This window comes from Aedes aegypti, chromosome 2 (genome assembly GCF_002204515.2).
Source record: "Aedes aegypti strain LVP_AGWG chromosome 2, AaegL5.0 Primary Assembly, whole genome shotgun sequence".
NCBI lineage: Eukaryota > Metazoa > Arthropoda > Insecta > Diptera > Culicidae > Aedes > Aedes aegypti.
Window position 1 is genome coordinate 238,887,280 of NC_035108.1, and position 15,706 is coordinate 238,902,985.

Here is a 15,706-nt window from a genome sequence, read left to right on the forward strand (position 1 = left end):
GGGACCATCCAGATAGCCACGAAAACCAACTTTTACTATTGTTCTCTAACTCAATATCGATATACCGTAAAAAAGGGGCAACTTTGATAGTATTTTGGAAGAAAATCTGAGTATTTCGGCAATCTGCTTTAAAGATTTTTATTTTATATTTTTAAAACAATTACAGGTATCTCAGTGATCAATTGCAGTTGAAAGATTGCATTACGATCCATTCTGAATAATCCGATAATTTTTCATTTTATCGAACGTCAGTTTTTGGGAAACTTTCATAATGAGTATGTAAACACATGAAAATCGACAACCAAACTTCTGTTTGGTATCATTACAGTTGGAACTTGTTTGGAACAGTTAATTCAAATATGCTTAACAAACATCATCATAAGCCTGTATGCATTGGTATAAAATAATATTTCTAAAAATATATCGATTGATGTTCAGGTTAAATGAAATTCAACATAAATCAAACGTATTTGGAACTTAAGTAAAATTTCGAGCAAAATCGAATGAGTCACTTAGAGCAAATAGGACGTTGCATACTTCTAGACGTTTAACATTATATGGAAATTTCTAACAAAAAATACAAAAATGGCCCCAATTTGTAAAAACAATTATCACTAAGAGATTTGAGAACGGATTTGTCATGGCTACCAAGCGGACGGAGCACAGTATTTTCATCGATCTGAAGAGATCCATCGTAAGCACACAGAAGGACGTGGCATTTCTGACGAAATATCTGGAAGAAAGGCTAACACCCGTTAACTATAGGATTAAGATGGGCCCCCATATTCCACAACGTATTGTGAGGAAAGCAGAGAAAGAGTACATCACGGCATCGATTGAATCCCACTACGCGAAATTGGTCAAGCTGACGATGAAGTGCTTTTTCCTGCATTCAAAATTGATTTAGATTCCCATTATTCCTGACCAAGGTTAAACGAGCGGAAGGGTGCGCAGCCGACAGGAAGAACAGGCTACACCGAAAAAAAACTAGTCACCATGCGATCCAATTCGACGGATGGTAACCGCGTTCCTACTCCGATGGTAGAACCCATTGAAGATTTCGTAGTTAACCGTTCGACGCAGCAGTTCACAGTGGAACAATTGACACACTTCAACAAGGGGTTTGGACAAAATCATCGTAGACATGGGAACAGCGATTATCCAAACCATACCAGTAAAGGACCAGAACACAACAAGGAACATCGTAGCAAAGGCCATTACAACGCAGCAGGGCAAACAAGGACAAGACGAGGATCGTGAAAGAACATAAGGATAAACCAGTGTTCTACATCAAGGCGGATAAAGGCAACGTGGTCGTCATCATGGACAAGACGGATTACGATGAACAAATGGCGAAAAAGATAAACGAAGGCCCCTATCGACATTTGAGAGTGGATCCAATCATCAAGCATACAAACAAAACCCTGAAGGACTGCAAGGCGATCATTGGCGAGGTTCGTTTGAAAAAGTTAAACCCTGTTCTTCCACGGATTAAATGACTTCCGAAAATTCACAGACCGGGAAAAGAAATACGAGAAATCATTTCGGCCGACCGACCCCCCAATCATAAACTGGCGAAATGGTTAATCAAGGAATACCAGAGTAACCATTCGCCACTAGGTCAGTTAAATACACCAGGAGTTCTCCCAGAAACTATGAGATGATGGTTTCTTTCGACGTAGAAGCTCTTTTGCCCAGCGTTCCAGTAAAGGATTCCATAAATCTTCTCGAGTACCGTAATCCGGGGTAACATTGATCAGCGGGGTAACATTGATCGATATGACCCTTCTCGTAAAATGCTCGATTCATCATTAATCGATGGAATATTTTCAAAGCATGAATGGTCCCTATCCTTCTTACATTCATAAGCTAATAAAAACTAACGTTTTTGCGAAAAACGCATTTTGTTCATGCGTAAATTTGTCAACTTTTTGAGTCAATGATTTTTATCATTCTGGACGACACTACCGAAGATTCACGTCTCACATGAGCTCTGCAAATGGTATGAGCATAGAAAATGCGGCTGTTACTAAAAATGACATCGCCGAAAACGATTCAAATGTCAAATCTCTCATAGGTTTAATCAATTAAGCAACATTAACGAACTACTGTTGAGAATTCAGAATTTCCTTAGGAAATTGCCTACCTTTAGGCGTATTCCGCAGTTCAAAGAGTTTTTATTTTTGAAATAACTCAAAAAGTAAATGACATGTAAGAGTTTGGTCTTCATAATCGGCTTCAGGGGCCATGATTTAAGTAAGCAACGACATTTTCAACAAACCGAATGTTGTTTATATGGGTGATCAATGTTACCCCATATCAGCTAAATCAAAAAAACCACTTAAAACATTTTTTTAAACTTACCTAAATCTTTCGAAGACCAAAATACAGTATAAAGTCACGAGCGGTGGGTGCCTGTACATGTTTTAAAAATATAAAACTTTTCACTTTTGCATTTTCAAATGAACAGTTTAAGAAATATCCCAAAAACTGATCAATGTTACCCCGGATTACGGTACTGGTTATTACTCCAAAGGACGGATGCAGCATGGAAAGGAAAGGTCAGGACATACATGATGTTGGCAGGATTGTGCATGGACGAGAACTACTTTCAATTTCTACAAGCAGACGAAAGGAGCCCATGGGAAAACCTCTCTCCCCGTTTTTGGGCGAACATGGCGAATTTTGAAGAAAATTCAAAGAAACAAGGAGTATTACCGGATAAATGATGAAGATACGTCGACGACATTTTCAGCGTTATCAAGCTGAAAGATCTGGCTAGAACTTTGGATACAATATTTGATGTGCAATTACATTCATATTCAGTATAAGACATGTTCTATATACTAAGTTATTTGAAACAAAAAGTATTGACACTGTACTGCCAAGCTAAAAATTGCTCTGTCCCGGATAATCCGGGACGTCTGGTCACTTTAGATTATTTATTTTAGTATGTTGAGAGTCCCAACATAGTCAAAGTTACCCGGATTGTCAAACTTACCCTGTTTGACGGTACCGAATAAGAAAAAAGTTGACTGTAGTTTCCATGCGTTATCTAAAACTTTTAATATTACAATGATGTTGTAAGGTTTTAAAATTTACATGTACACGACAAACTCGTGTCAAATGTACAAATTGAAATTGAAGCTACGAAAATAAACCACGTGCTCCGGTGAGGATCAAACCAACGACTCCCTATTCGCTAGATGGGCACTTCAACCTACAAGCTGCGGAGCTCCTTGAAAGGTTACTAGGTTCCACTTACGGCAAGTGTAATTTTATTTTTTTTCATAATGTAACCACAAGTTTAATTAGGTATATGAAATTACCACGAATGATATCTCGTGATATGAGATGATGGGCGGTATGAATAAAATGTAGTAAAGTTGAGTTTACTACATTCTCTGTAGTAAACGCTACATGTGGAACACGAGTGGAACATGTTTGTGTTATTTTCCTTTCTACACCTTTCGAACATACTACAAACAACGCGTTGCTATGAATAAAGGTAGCATTTACTACAAGGCTACTGGTAGTCAGAGAATATGATTATACTAGAGAAACGCGGAGAGGATTTTGATTTTGTTTATAAACGACATTTGCAATGACTATCAATAATTAAGGTCATTCAAACAATATTTTAATGTGCGTGTCATCCTGTCTGTCGCCATGAGAAACCAAGCTTATCAATGACGTCACTTACGTATCGCTTTTCACTTACACACATCCATCGTCTCTTTTGCATAACATCTTTTTGAGCCTCATTGATTTTGCTCGATTGGAACCACGATTGACGGTTCAATTCTTGCATAACTTCTGATCTCGCCCTAAAAGCCATTGGTAACCATGTGTGTAGCTCGTTGTTTCTGAGCATTTGAATGGATTTTCATGTTATTTAACAACACTATGTGGAAAAAAGGATAATTATCTACCTGCCCGTGATGTTGGTTTGGATGCTTATTCTTTCATTTGCTCAGAAACAACGAGCTACACACGTGGCTACCAATGGCTTTTAGGGCGTTATCTCAGAGTATGCGAGAATTGGAGCCTTTGGTTCCAGAATTAACGCTTCTCTATTAAAAACAAATTCTATGCTGGTAGTTAGCTTCAGACGTTGCTACACGTGCTTTGAGATTGCGGAATTGGATAGAATAATTTAGTTTTGAGTAGAAATCATGGGAAAACGATATGAGTTTTGATGTTTCGGAAGGTATTTTGAGTTTTGCTTAGATTACCGGCCGTAGCCATTTGTAATATCCGTGTAAATTCTGGCATTACGATAATTATGTTATTTTCTAGGAATTTTGGGATGTCGGTGTGAATTTAGATATTTATAAAGTAATTCTGAATTTTACGTGTAAATTCTGACATCTCAGATTTCCTTTGGAATTTCGGAATTCCTGTAGGAATTTTTGGATTCCGATGGGGATGTCGGATTTTTAAAGATAATTCTGGAATTTAAAAGGCCACTTTAGAAATATTGTGGAAATATTAGAAATCTGGTAAAACTCTAGAATTCGGGTGAGAATGGGACTCTGGTTATTAATCTCTTGAAATTCTATGGGTATCTTTGAGACGGCATTTCTCTAAGAAACTATGAGATTTCGGTGGGATTCCTGCGAATTATTGTGTGAATATTTGGAATTCTGAAAACCAATCTTCAGAATTATTGTAAAAACCTTTAAGATTTCGCTGATTTCCAGTTCCGTTTCAGAGTAAAGCTTTAATATAAACCTTTTGAATGTCGGTAAATATTTTCTAGATTCCAACGGGATTTTTTGTGAAATTAATAAGAATTTTGATAACTTCAAAGGGAACCCTTAGGGAAGATCCTCATTGAACTCTAACGACTACCATCAAGTCACTACAATTTCAATAAAAATCTCTACATTCTACATTCTAAAAATTCCAAGGATACTAGCAGGAACCCCACCGAAATAACGATAATATCACAGAAATTCCTTAGAAGTCACTTAGAATTTCCGGAGACTGTTAAGAAAGCACACAGGGAGCCACAAAATTCTACCGCAATTTCACCACAATCTCAGTACTGGTACTAGAAAATATATGGTTCCTAGCCCAGATAGCCGTAGCGGTAAACGCGCAGCTATTCAGCAAGACCATGCTGAGAGTCGTGGGTTCGAACCCCGCTGGTCGAGAATCTTTTCGTAAAGGATTTTCTCGATTCCCAGGGCATAGAGTATCTTCGTACCTGCCACACGATATACACATGCAAAAATGGTCAATCGGCAAAGAAAGCTCTCAGTTGATAACTGTGGAAGTGCTCATAAGAACACTAATCTGAGAAGCAGGCTTTGTCCCAGTTGGGACGCAATGCCAGAAAGAAGAAGAAGAAGTTTGATAGCTGTAAACTCAAGATCTCTTCAAAGATTTTAAGCTAAAATTAAAAAAATCGTCAAACACTGGCGTTGGCGAAGACCGAAAACCACCCACAAAATTCAATACCAGACTAATCGAAAAATCTCATTACAAATCTTGTTAACCTTCGGGCTGTCGCGCTGTTGTACTTTGTACAACAGATATGATTTATATGCTATCATTTTGCAACATAGATATCTAACGACACCAAACTAAAATGTATTCCTCAAGAATCTTCTTAAGAACTCGACAGTTTTTATTTACAGTATAGCCCTTTATAATACGGTAAAATCAACAAATGTACATGGAAGTCGCATAAAAATGAACGCATTATATACGGTTCGAGTAAAGCACAGTTTGAAATCGGTATATCCCAAAATCCAGATAATATAGAAACTTGGGGTCTTTAGTAAAGTTGTTCTGGAGATGAAGCACTATCTGATGGTACCCCATTTGACCGCTAGGTGGCTCTAGTGGGCATGGAAGTTTTACTTTTGTTTTGCAGATATTTCAGGATCATGACCATTTAGAAGGATGGCGTTTTCGGCAAAGTTGTTAAGCAAGTTAAGGACTATCTGTGTTCGAGCTAGCTGATTCAAAATTTTGCTACTAGGCGGCGCTAGTGAGCATGACATTTTTGTTTGCAGATATCTCAGGAGCCTAACCACTCAGGAAGATAGTGTCTTCGGCAAAGTAGTTCAGTAGCTCAAAGGCTATCATTATTTGAGCCAAGAAATAGGATATTTTGCCACCAAATGGCGCTAGTGAGCATGAAAATTTTGTTTTGCGAATACAGCAGAATCTTGACTTTTTAGGCATGCACCTTCGGCAAAGTTGTTCAGAAGCTCAGGGACTATCATTATTTTACAAAACCTTGAACTTTAAGGATTAGACAAAGAAAGAATTTGAGTTACTGAACAATTCATCCGAAGACGCCATCTTTCTACGTGATCAGGCTCCTGAAATATTCACGAAACAAATAGGTTATGCTCACTAGCACCGCCTGGTGGCAAAATTTAGAATCACCTGGCTGAAACAATGATAGTTCTGGTGTTACCGAACAACTTTGCCGAAGACGCCATCTTTCTAAGTGGTCAGGATCCTGAGATTTAGGAAACAAAAGTTTCATGCTCACTAGCGCCGCCAAGTGGCAAAATCCCGAATTTCTCGGCTAAAATAATGATGGCCCTTAAGCTACTGAACAATTTCGCCGAAGACGTCATCTTTCAAAGTGGTCAGACTCCGGGGATATTCGCAAAACCAAGGGTGTTGTACAAAGTACAACGCGCGACTACTCGTGTTACAAAAATTCGCGCGACGACCGAAAGGTTAAATTACAGCACCTTCATGAATTTGTGCAAATTGTCGCGTAATGGATTAGATTCCATGCATTTCCTTCATATGCATGATTGTATTAATTTTAAGCGTCACTCTGAATGGATTTTTATCTACGTGCAGAATCACTCTGCACTCTGAATGGATTTTTCTTAACGCGCTAACCTTTGTTAACCGTATGTAAACGTGAAAAATTCTGTGGTAAAAATAACTGCTGACGTCCATTCTTGAAACTACCATGGAAATTCAGACCAATTTACTATATTTTCGGTACACTTCAGCGCATTACTGATACATTTGACAGAAATAATTTACAACAATTTGATTCCGACTACAGACATGGTAAAATCAAGCGTATTTCTGGTCTGCTGAAAATTGCCGGTGCGAGCGCTTAAGTTAACCCCCTAATGTATGTGTAATGTATGGTAGTTTTTACCGCGCAATTTTTTTGCGTGTAGTAAAAGCTCATGTTCGATAGCAGCACGTACATACTGCATGTTCGTAAGACTTTTTATTCATTCCAAAAGTGTAGTAAACTTTGTGGATTTTATTTTTGAGTACATGCTACATGTTCAACGCTTTTTATTCATACCACCCGATATTATTTTCTACGACAGTCTCAACAGGTCATCGCATAGTTAAGGACCAGTGCTGGAATGAATATAAACTTTTTCAAAGGATGCAGTTACGGAAAAAACATGATTTGTGCAGCATCATCATGATTATTATTAGATTTTGTTCTGAAAAATTACTTTTAGTTGATCGATAACTGTGGGGTGATTGTAACACATCAATTATCGTCAGTTTTTTTAACCTGTCTTATGTAACTTTAGAAATCGACAATCAGTCCACACTAAACTTGTAAAAATATAATATACCTATCATCGAAAGGTCATTCCACCTCAAACAAACAGTGACCTCCGAGCGAGAGCTGATCATCTCAGTTGTTTCCTATCGTTTCTGGTGGTTACCACCTCTCCGGCAAACATGAAGAAACAACGTGTGGGAATCTAATCGGAAGCCTCCCGGTTCTGTCGTGATTGGGAAACCACAGACGACTCTGACCATTTCCAGCCAGCCAGCGTGCAGACTGAGAAAAAATATGAATGTACAGAACTAGAATTGCGGACAGATCGTCGCTGATTCCCACATATTTGTGTTCTTTGACTAGCTGGTAATTGGACCCGAGAATAAAGATCTATTTCAAGGACGGATGAGGAACTCTCCTGGTCGCTGCATCTCGGTGGCTACGGGCTGCTTCCCAGTCGGCGACTGCAAGTTGCATTTATTACTTTCTGTAAGGGGTAAGGGGGGAAGGAAAGGGGAACGGGGCCAAAGGGCGAACAGTCAAAGCCACTCAGCCGCTGCAGTACAGAGAGGTGCATATATGATGCAAACGAGCTATCATCATCTCAGTTATTATCATAAATATAGCAAAGAAACGTTCGTGATGATGAATGTGCGCATCTTGCTCCTCTTATTCCGGCTAGTTTTTCGCCATGGAGGCATAAAAACGTTCACATCACGCACCTCGGCTGGGCTGGTCGATTCTTGAGGGCCCTTCGAAGCTGGACGACGCGTCGATGAAGCGAGTCTAGAGCTAGAGCGAGGTGAGATTAATGCGTTATTTGTTTCTTCAGGATGAGTGTCACGGTGGGAGAATGGACTTGAACAAACAAAAGCATAATATTTAATTTTCAATAAATTTAACACTTTCCAAGCAAGAATTGCAATACAACTTGGTTTACATTTATTTTAAAGTAATTAAATTTATTTTCATAATTTAATGCCTAATGCATGGTGATAGGAACCATACATATTAAAAAGGGTCCATTTACTGTGCATTTGTGTTTCGAATGAAAAACAATAAAACAATGACATGAGAGATGTTTTATAAGCCGCCATTTTTGCGCTGTTTCGGTAATATAAGTGTACAAAATAAGGTTTTCCATATTCACCACAAAACATACCGATTTGTATGAATCAAGTATTTTATACATTTATAAAACAAATTGTGTTAGTTGGGTAAACAAAATTCACATAATTTTGACTACAAGAACTACTTCATTTTATCTTATTCTGCCAACAAAATAATAATTTGTGTAAATTTTATGCTGTAGAAATTTTATTCCGTAGAAATCTGTATATGTGAACGTTGAATGGAGGCCGCACGGCGACTGCTGACTTGACGGTACTGATATTTCTAACAGTATTGCTCACACGCTCAAAAATTGAGAATGTATTATATCTGAGCAAAACAATCTTCTTATAAATAAAATTGTATAAAATGTTTTAGTTTTAGTGTCGTCAGTAAAAGTGTTCAGAAGTAAACAAAGAACAACTTTAATGAACACATCAAACAGCTAATTCGAAAAGCAAAAATGTTTCCATATTGTGTGGTACCATCCTAATTTCGCATAATGTCGAAATTTAACAATTTTGCCAAGATACTTTTGTTTTCACATAATGGTTTAGCGATTTGGCCCAATGTGCAAAGGTGGAGTAGCTCCCTTGTTGATATTGTTCTTGCTGATGAAGTGAAGCACCCAAGCCGCGTGTGGACACGATTTGCCTTCTAGAATCGACTCGAATGGTGGTAGACTATCGGTTCTGCACGGCTTGGGAGCTGCAATATTGGGCGCGGAATCTCCCGGGCCGTCGTTCGTGGTCGGGCTCGTTATTACTGGCTTAGGGGCCCTAATTATTAGAAGATTTTGTGAGAAAAACGATATTCCGGCTTCGACAAATGATATTGTTGCAACGCTTTAGATAAAAGCCCCTCGACAGAAGCCCTGCTAATGTACAATAGGGATTGCGCTAACTGACAGTATCAGTGATAGAGCGGTAGATGAGATAAAGCGATACGTTGACGTCTGTCATATTAGATGATTAGTAGCTGACTCATGGTAAACCCAAATTTTCTAAGTGAAATTGTTCTGCTGATAATTATTATATTTCGCGATTATTCTATATGAAAATACGCTGTTTACTTCGATAGTTTGAATTTGAGTGAGTAGCTAACATGAATTTGTTATTTGCACAAAACGTTATGTATATTTCCATTGGAATAGGTACGACAGAGAATTCTACATTCCATTGATCGGGATAATAAATCACGTTTAAGAATTTGATAAGTTTGTGCTCAGATTCGGTAAAAGTTTAGGTAACGTATTGATTGAATTGTGCATTATGCAGTGAATTGATTTATAGTTGTTAATAGATAGTTTAACGTTATAACAGATTAAAAACACTACTCGAGGTAAGGTGAGAGGTAACCTATGTTTACACCAGAGCGGAAACCAAGATTGTGAGTAGAATTGCGCTTACATATTAGTTGTTAAACCTAATCAAATGTTACGAATTCTAGCTAAAAGCAAAATAAACTCCAAATATTTGCTAAACGGACTTGGCTGCTCGAACAAAATCTTTTAGAATCTTGTCCTCGTCAACACGATGGATAAAGGAGGTACCTCTAAACCTGGATGTCGATCGTGTAACCGGCCAGACACCGCTGATGCTATGGTCGCTTGCGATGTATGTGGTGATTGGCACCACTTCGGATGCGTAGGAGTTGATGCGAGCGTGGAGAATCATCATTGGATATGCCGAGGATGTGAAGTAAAAGGCCACCCGTCCGGCTCAAATGCCGCCGGTGATAAAGATGGTGTGCCACAAGCGCATACGATGAAAACTCGATCGAAAGTCGCTAGCAGTAAAGCATCGTCACGGTACAAAAGGACCGTGGACATCGTCGTCCGTTCGAAAACTGGGAGTGCCACATCTAACCGATCAGCGATCATCGAAGAACAGTTGAAGTTATTGGAGGAGCAGGAACGTTTGAAGGAAGAAGAATTGCGACAAAAGGAGGAGCTAGAGCGGCTTGAGTTTGAAGAAAAGCATCGACAAATTGAAGAATTGCGTCGTCGTCAGGAAGAAGAGTCGAAGCTACGTGAAGACAAGCTGGCTAAACAGAAGGCCCTACAAGAAGAAAGGTTGCGAATGAAGCAAGCATCTCTCGAAAAGCGGCAGGAGCTGATCAGGCAACATGCCCAGATGAGCGATCGAGGATCGTCGGTCTCCGAATACTCGGCTGGAACGGAGAGCAGCAAGGTAGAAAAGTGGTTAACGGATCGCCAGGAAGACATAAAGAAAGATCTCCAAAAACAAGAGACAACGGAACTTCCTTCGCGACAAGCCCCTCTACCACTGGCTCCATCACGACCGTCGTTGATTGTCGGAAGTATTCCTCAGCATCACCATCAACCACTTTCCGTGGAACATCGTCTGGATGAGCAGATTGCGGCTCCATTTCAAAATATGTCGTTGCACAATTTTCCGTCGCCACAAGCAGTCCAACCTTCATTACCCCCCGCATACATGCAGATTGCAGCACGTCAAGTTACTGGCAAGGATCTTCCGGTGTTCAATGGGAACCCGGAAGACTGGCCGATGTTTATTCGAATTTTTGAAGAAACAACGGCAGCATGTGGATTTTCCAACGTGGAAAACCAGGTTCGGCTCCAAAAGTGCCTACGAGGTAGCGCCCTGGAAACAGTTCGTAGTAGGCTATTGATGCCCGAAGGAGTCCCGCATGTTATCAAGACCCTCGAAATGCGATTTGGCCGACCGGAGCTGATTATACGATCAATGTTAGATCGGATACAACGACTTCCAGCTCCAAAGCCGGACCGGCTTGAAACATTAATAGACTTTGGCCTGGCCGTTCAGAATTTAGTAGTTCATCTCCAGGCGGCAAAGCAAGATAATCACCTTAACAACCCGACCCTACTTCAGGAGCTTGTGGCGAAGCTGCCAGCGCAGCTCAAACTCGACTGGGCCAGGTACAAAATTCTTAACGCTGCACCGACTCTTGCTACCTTTGGAAACTTCATGGAACAGTTGATACAAGCAGCAAGCGAAGTTTCCTTTGACATTCCGATAACCGTGACGAATACAAAACCGGAAAAATTGAGGAGTAAAGAAAAAGCTGTAGCGTATTCGTACTCTCATGACAAACAATCGTCAAATTCTTCGAGGAACGTGGAGTCAACGAAAAAACCGGCCAGGGTCTGTTCCATGTGTAGCAATCCAAGCCACCGATTGTGGGGTTGCGGGGAATTCAGGAAAAGGAGTTTTGAAGATCGTATAAAATTCGTGCGACAGAACAATCTTTGCCGAACCTGCTTGAATTTTCATCAGAAATGGCCCTGTAAGACCTTCAAGGGCTGCGACGTTGAAGGATGCCAGGAGAAACACCATTCTCTCTTACATCCACCAGCTTCCCGTGACCCGGTACACCTGTCTACAACCCATTCATCACTGCGTACTGATAAACGCCAACTACTTCCGTTTTTCCGAATACTTCCGGTCACTCTCTCCAAAGATAGTGTAGAGTTGTCCACATTTGCGTTTATTGATGAAGGATCCTCGTCCACTCTCTTGGATCGCTCATTAGCTGATGTTCTTGGACTCAGCGGCCCAGTGGAGCCGCTTACATTACAATGGACTGGCAACGTCACGCGAAAAGAGAGGAACTCCGAGTGTGTACAAGTGCACATCGCCGGCAGGGATAAATCGCAAAAGTACCAACTAATCGATGCCAGAACAGTGGACAACTTGTTGCTTCCGAAACAATCGCTGCCATACAGGCTTCTCAGTGAGAAATACCCGTATCTCCGTGGTTTACCAATTGAGGATTACGAGATGGTGGAACCAAAAATCCTCATAGGTGTAGACAATCTCAGTCTCGGAATTCCGCTAAAAATACGGGAAGGTGGGCCCAAGGAGCCAACCGCAGCGAAGTGCAGATTAGGTTGGACCATCTACGGTGGCGGTGGAAACTCACCACTGTCATCTGTATCAGTTCACTTCCATGCCTCGGCTATTCAAGATCCAGATCGAGAACTGAACCAACAACTCAGCGACTACTTCACCCTTGACAAGGCAGGAGCTGATCTACCGTTTCCTATTCCAGAATCTGAAGCGGAGAAAAGGGCACGGAGACTGTTAGAAGAGACCACTCGTCGCGTTGGACAACGTTTCGAGACTGGACTGTTATGGAAAGCTGATGACGTGAAGTTTCCGGACAGTTATCCCATGGCAGTTCGGAGGCTAGAAGCATTGGAAAGGAAACTTAATAAGCAACCAGTTCTCAAATCGCGCGTTAAGCAACTACTGGACGAATATGTTGCGAAAGGCTACTGTCATCAAGCTTCTCCAGATGAATTGGTAGCCGCGGAGGGCAGAAATGTTTGGTATCTTCCATTAAGCATCGTCATCAACCCGAGAAAGCCAGAGAAAATTAGACTAGTCTGGGACGCTGCAGCACAGGTTCATGGAGTGTCGTTCAATTCGGCGCTGTTAAAGGGACCGGATTTACTTGCACCACTAGTCGCTGTCCTGAGCCATTTTCGAGAGCATAGGTTCGCGGTGAGCGGTGACATCAAGGAGATGTTTCTCCAGATGCTGATTCGTGCCGAGGATCGGCAGGCTCAGCGGTTTTTGTGGAGAACAAACCCCGACGAAGCTCCCCACATTTACATAATCGATGTAGCAACGTTTGGATCCACGTGTTCCCCAAGTTCTGCTCAGTTCGTAAAAAACTTAAACGCGCAAGATTACGTGCAGCAGTTCCCGAGGGCTACAATAGCAATCGTCAAGTTCCATTATGTGGACGATTATCTTGATAGCTTCGCAACTGAGGAGGAAGCCATTGAAGTCGTACAAGACGTTAAATACATTCACTCTATGGGAGGATTCGAGATTCGGAACTTTCTGTCGAATTCAGAAAGAGTGCTAGCGGCCATACAAGAAGAGCCTCGAAGAAACGAAAAAGACCTCAACATAACCCGGGCGGAGAAGGTTGAATCTGTATTGGGAATGAAGTGGAGTCCCAACGCTGACATGTTTTCTTACGCTCTGTCCCCGAAGGAAGAAATTTCAAAAATTTTCGAGTCGGCATACGCACCAACGAAACGTGAGATGCTCAAAGTAGTTATGAGCCTATTCGACCCACTAGGACTCATAACATTCTTCCTTATTCATGGTCGAATTTTAATTCAAGATGCGTGGGCGGCCGGTATTGGATGGGATACTCCAATATGCGGCCCATTGTATCATAAATGGTGGCTTTGGATCAGTGGTTTCACTCTGCTAAATGATCTGCGCATTCCACGCACTTATTTTCGGCATGCTGAAAAAGGTCCAGTACAGCTTCATGTGTTCGTCGATGCTAGCACCGAAGCATATGCTTGCGTGGCGTACTTCAGTGCCATGGGCCCTGCAGGAATCGAAGTGGCGTTGATCGCCGCAAGGGGCAAGGTAGCGCCAATAAAGGTTCTCTCCGTCCCTCGGCTTGAACTTAACGCTGCCGTTTTGGGAACTCGTCTAGCAGAATCAGTGATTGATTCTCATACGTACCAAATCGAACGTAAGCTCTTTTGGAGCGACTCGAAAACAGTCCTCGCCTGGATCAACTCAGATCACCGAAGATATCATCAGTTTGTTGCTGTAAGGATCGGCGAAATACTATCGTCAACCCGAATGAGCGAATGGAGATATGTACCATCTAGCCAAAACCCAGTGGATTTTGCTACGAAATGGGGCAATGGCCCAAATTTCGACATGGAAACTCAATGGTTTCGTGGACCTGCCTTTTTGTATCACCCTGAAGATTCGTGGCCGAACACCCGTTGTTTCATGACCGCCACAGAGATGAGCAATGCACAGCATGTACACTGGCGGCCAGCTGAGCCAGTAATTGACGTCACTCGTTTTAGTAAGTGGGAGAGACTTCAACGAACAGGAGCCTATGTACTTCGTTTCATCGAGAATCTCAAGCGCCGACAAAATGGGGAAGCATTATTACTTGGTATTTTGTCGCAATCGGAACTCCAGCGTGCAGAGAAGGCTTTATGGAAGCAGGCCCAGAACGAAGTTTTTGCCGAAGAACGACATCAGTTGCAGAGAACACAGGGAAGCGCTGAGGCGCGACATAACTTGCTACCTAAAACGAGTTCTATCTACAAATTGTGGCCGTATTTAGACGAGGATGGTATTCTGCGTATGCGTGGAAGAATTGGCGCCGCCTGGTATGCGCCATATGAAGCTAAGTACCCCGTTATATTACCAGATACACACCAAATCTCTTCTCTCCTTGCAGACTGGTTCCACCGCCTATACCACCACGCCCACTCAGAGACGGTAGTGAACGAAATGCGTCAGCGTTTCGAAATTCGTAAACTGAGAGCGCTAGTTAAGAGAGTAGTTAAAAACTGTTTCGTCTGTCACTTAGCCAAAGCAATTCCTCGTCCACCTCCCATGGCCCCTCTACCGAAACAACGATTGACGCCGTTTATTAGACCATTCACCTACGTTGGGGTAGATTATTTCGGGCCTCTACTCGTGAAGGTGGGTAGATCGCAGTCAAAACGTTGGGTGGCCTTATTCACCTGCTTAACTGTGAGAGCCGTACACCTTGAGGTGGTCCAAAGTCTGTCGAGCGAGTCGTGTATAATGGCAGTTAGGCGATTCATCGCTCGCCGCGGTGCTCCTGCTGAAATTTTCAGTGACAATGGCACCTGCTTTGTAGGTGCCAATAAACAGCTACAACAAGAAATGCAAGTAAGAAATGATGCCCTCGCGACTACGTTTACCAATACAAACACACGTTGGTTATTCAATCCTCCAAATGCTCCCCACATGGGCGGGGCGTGGGAGCGTTTAGTACGCTCCGTGAAACAAGCAATTGGAACGATCATCGATGCACCGAGGTTACCAGACGATGAAACATTGGCCACCATTCTTTCCGATGCCGAGTCTATGATCAACTCTAGGCCATTAACTTATGTGCCCCTTGATAGTGCAGATGAGGAGTCACTTACCCCAAATCACTTTTTGTTGGGCAGCTCATCAGGGGTCAAACAGCCACCCTCAGAGCCAAAAAACTTTCGGACTAACCTTCGAAGTAGCTGGACCCTCGCTCAACACATAA

The 15,706-nt window shown here is 41.7% G+C and overlaps 1 protein-coding gene across 5 annotated transcripts in view; it reads right to left on the reverse strand.

Annotated features, from left to right (window-relative positions):
• The window catches only part of LOC5570937 (protein outspread), a 656,156-nt gene that overhangs the window by 53,724 nt on the left and 586,726 nt on the right, over positions 1-15,706 (reverse strand). The window lies entirely within an intron of this gene.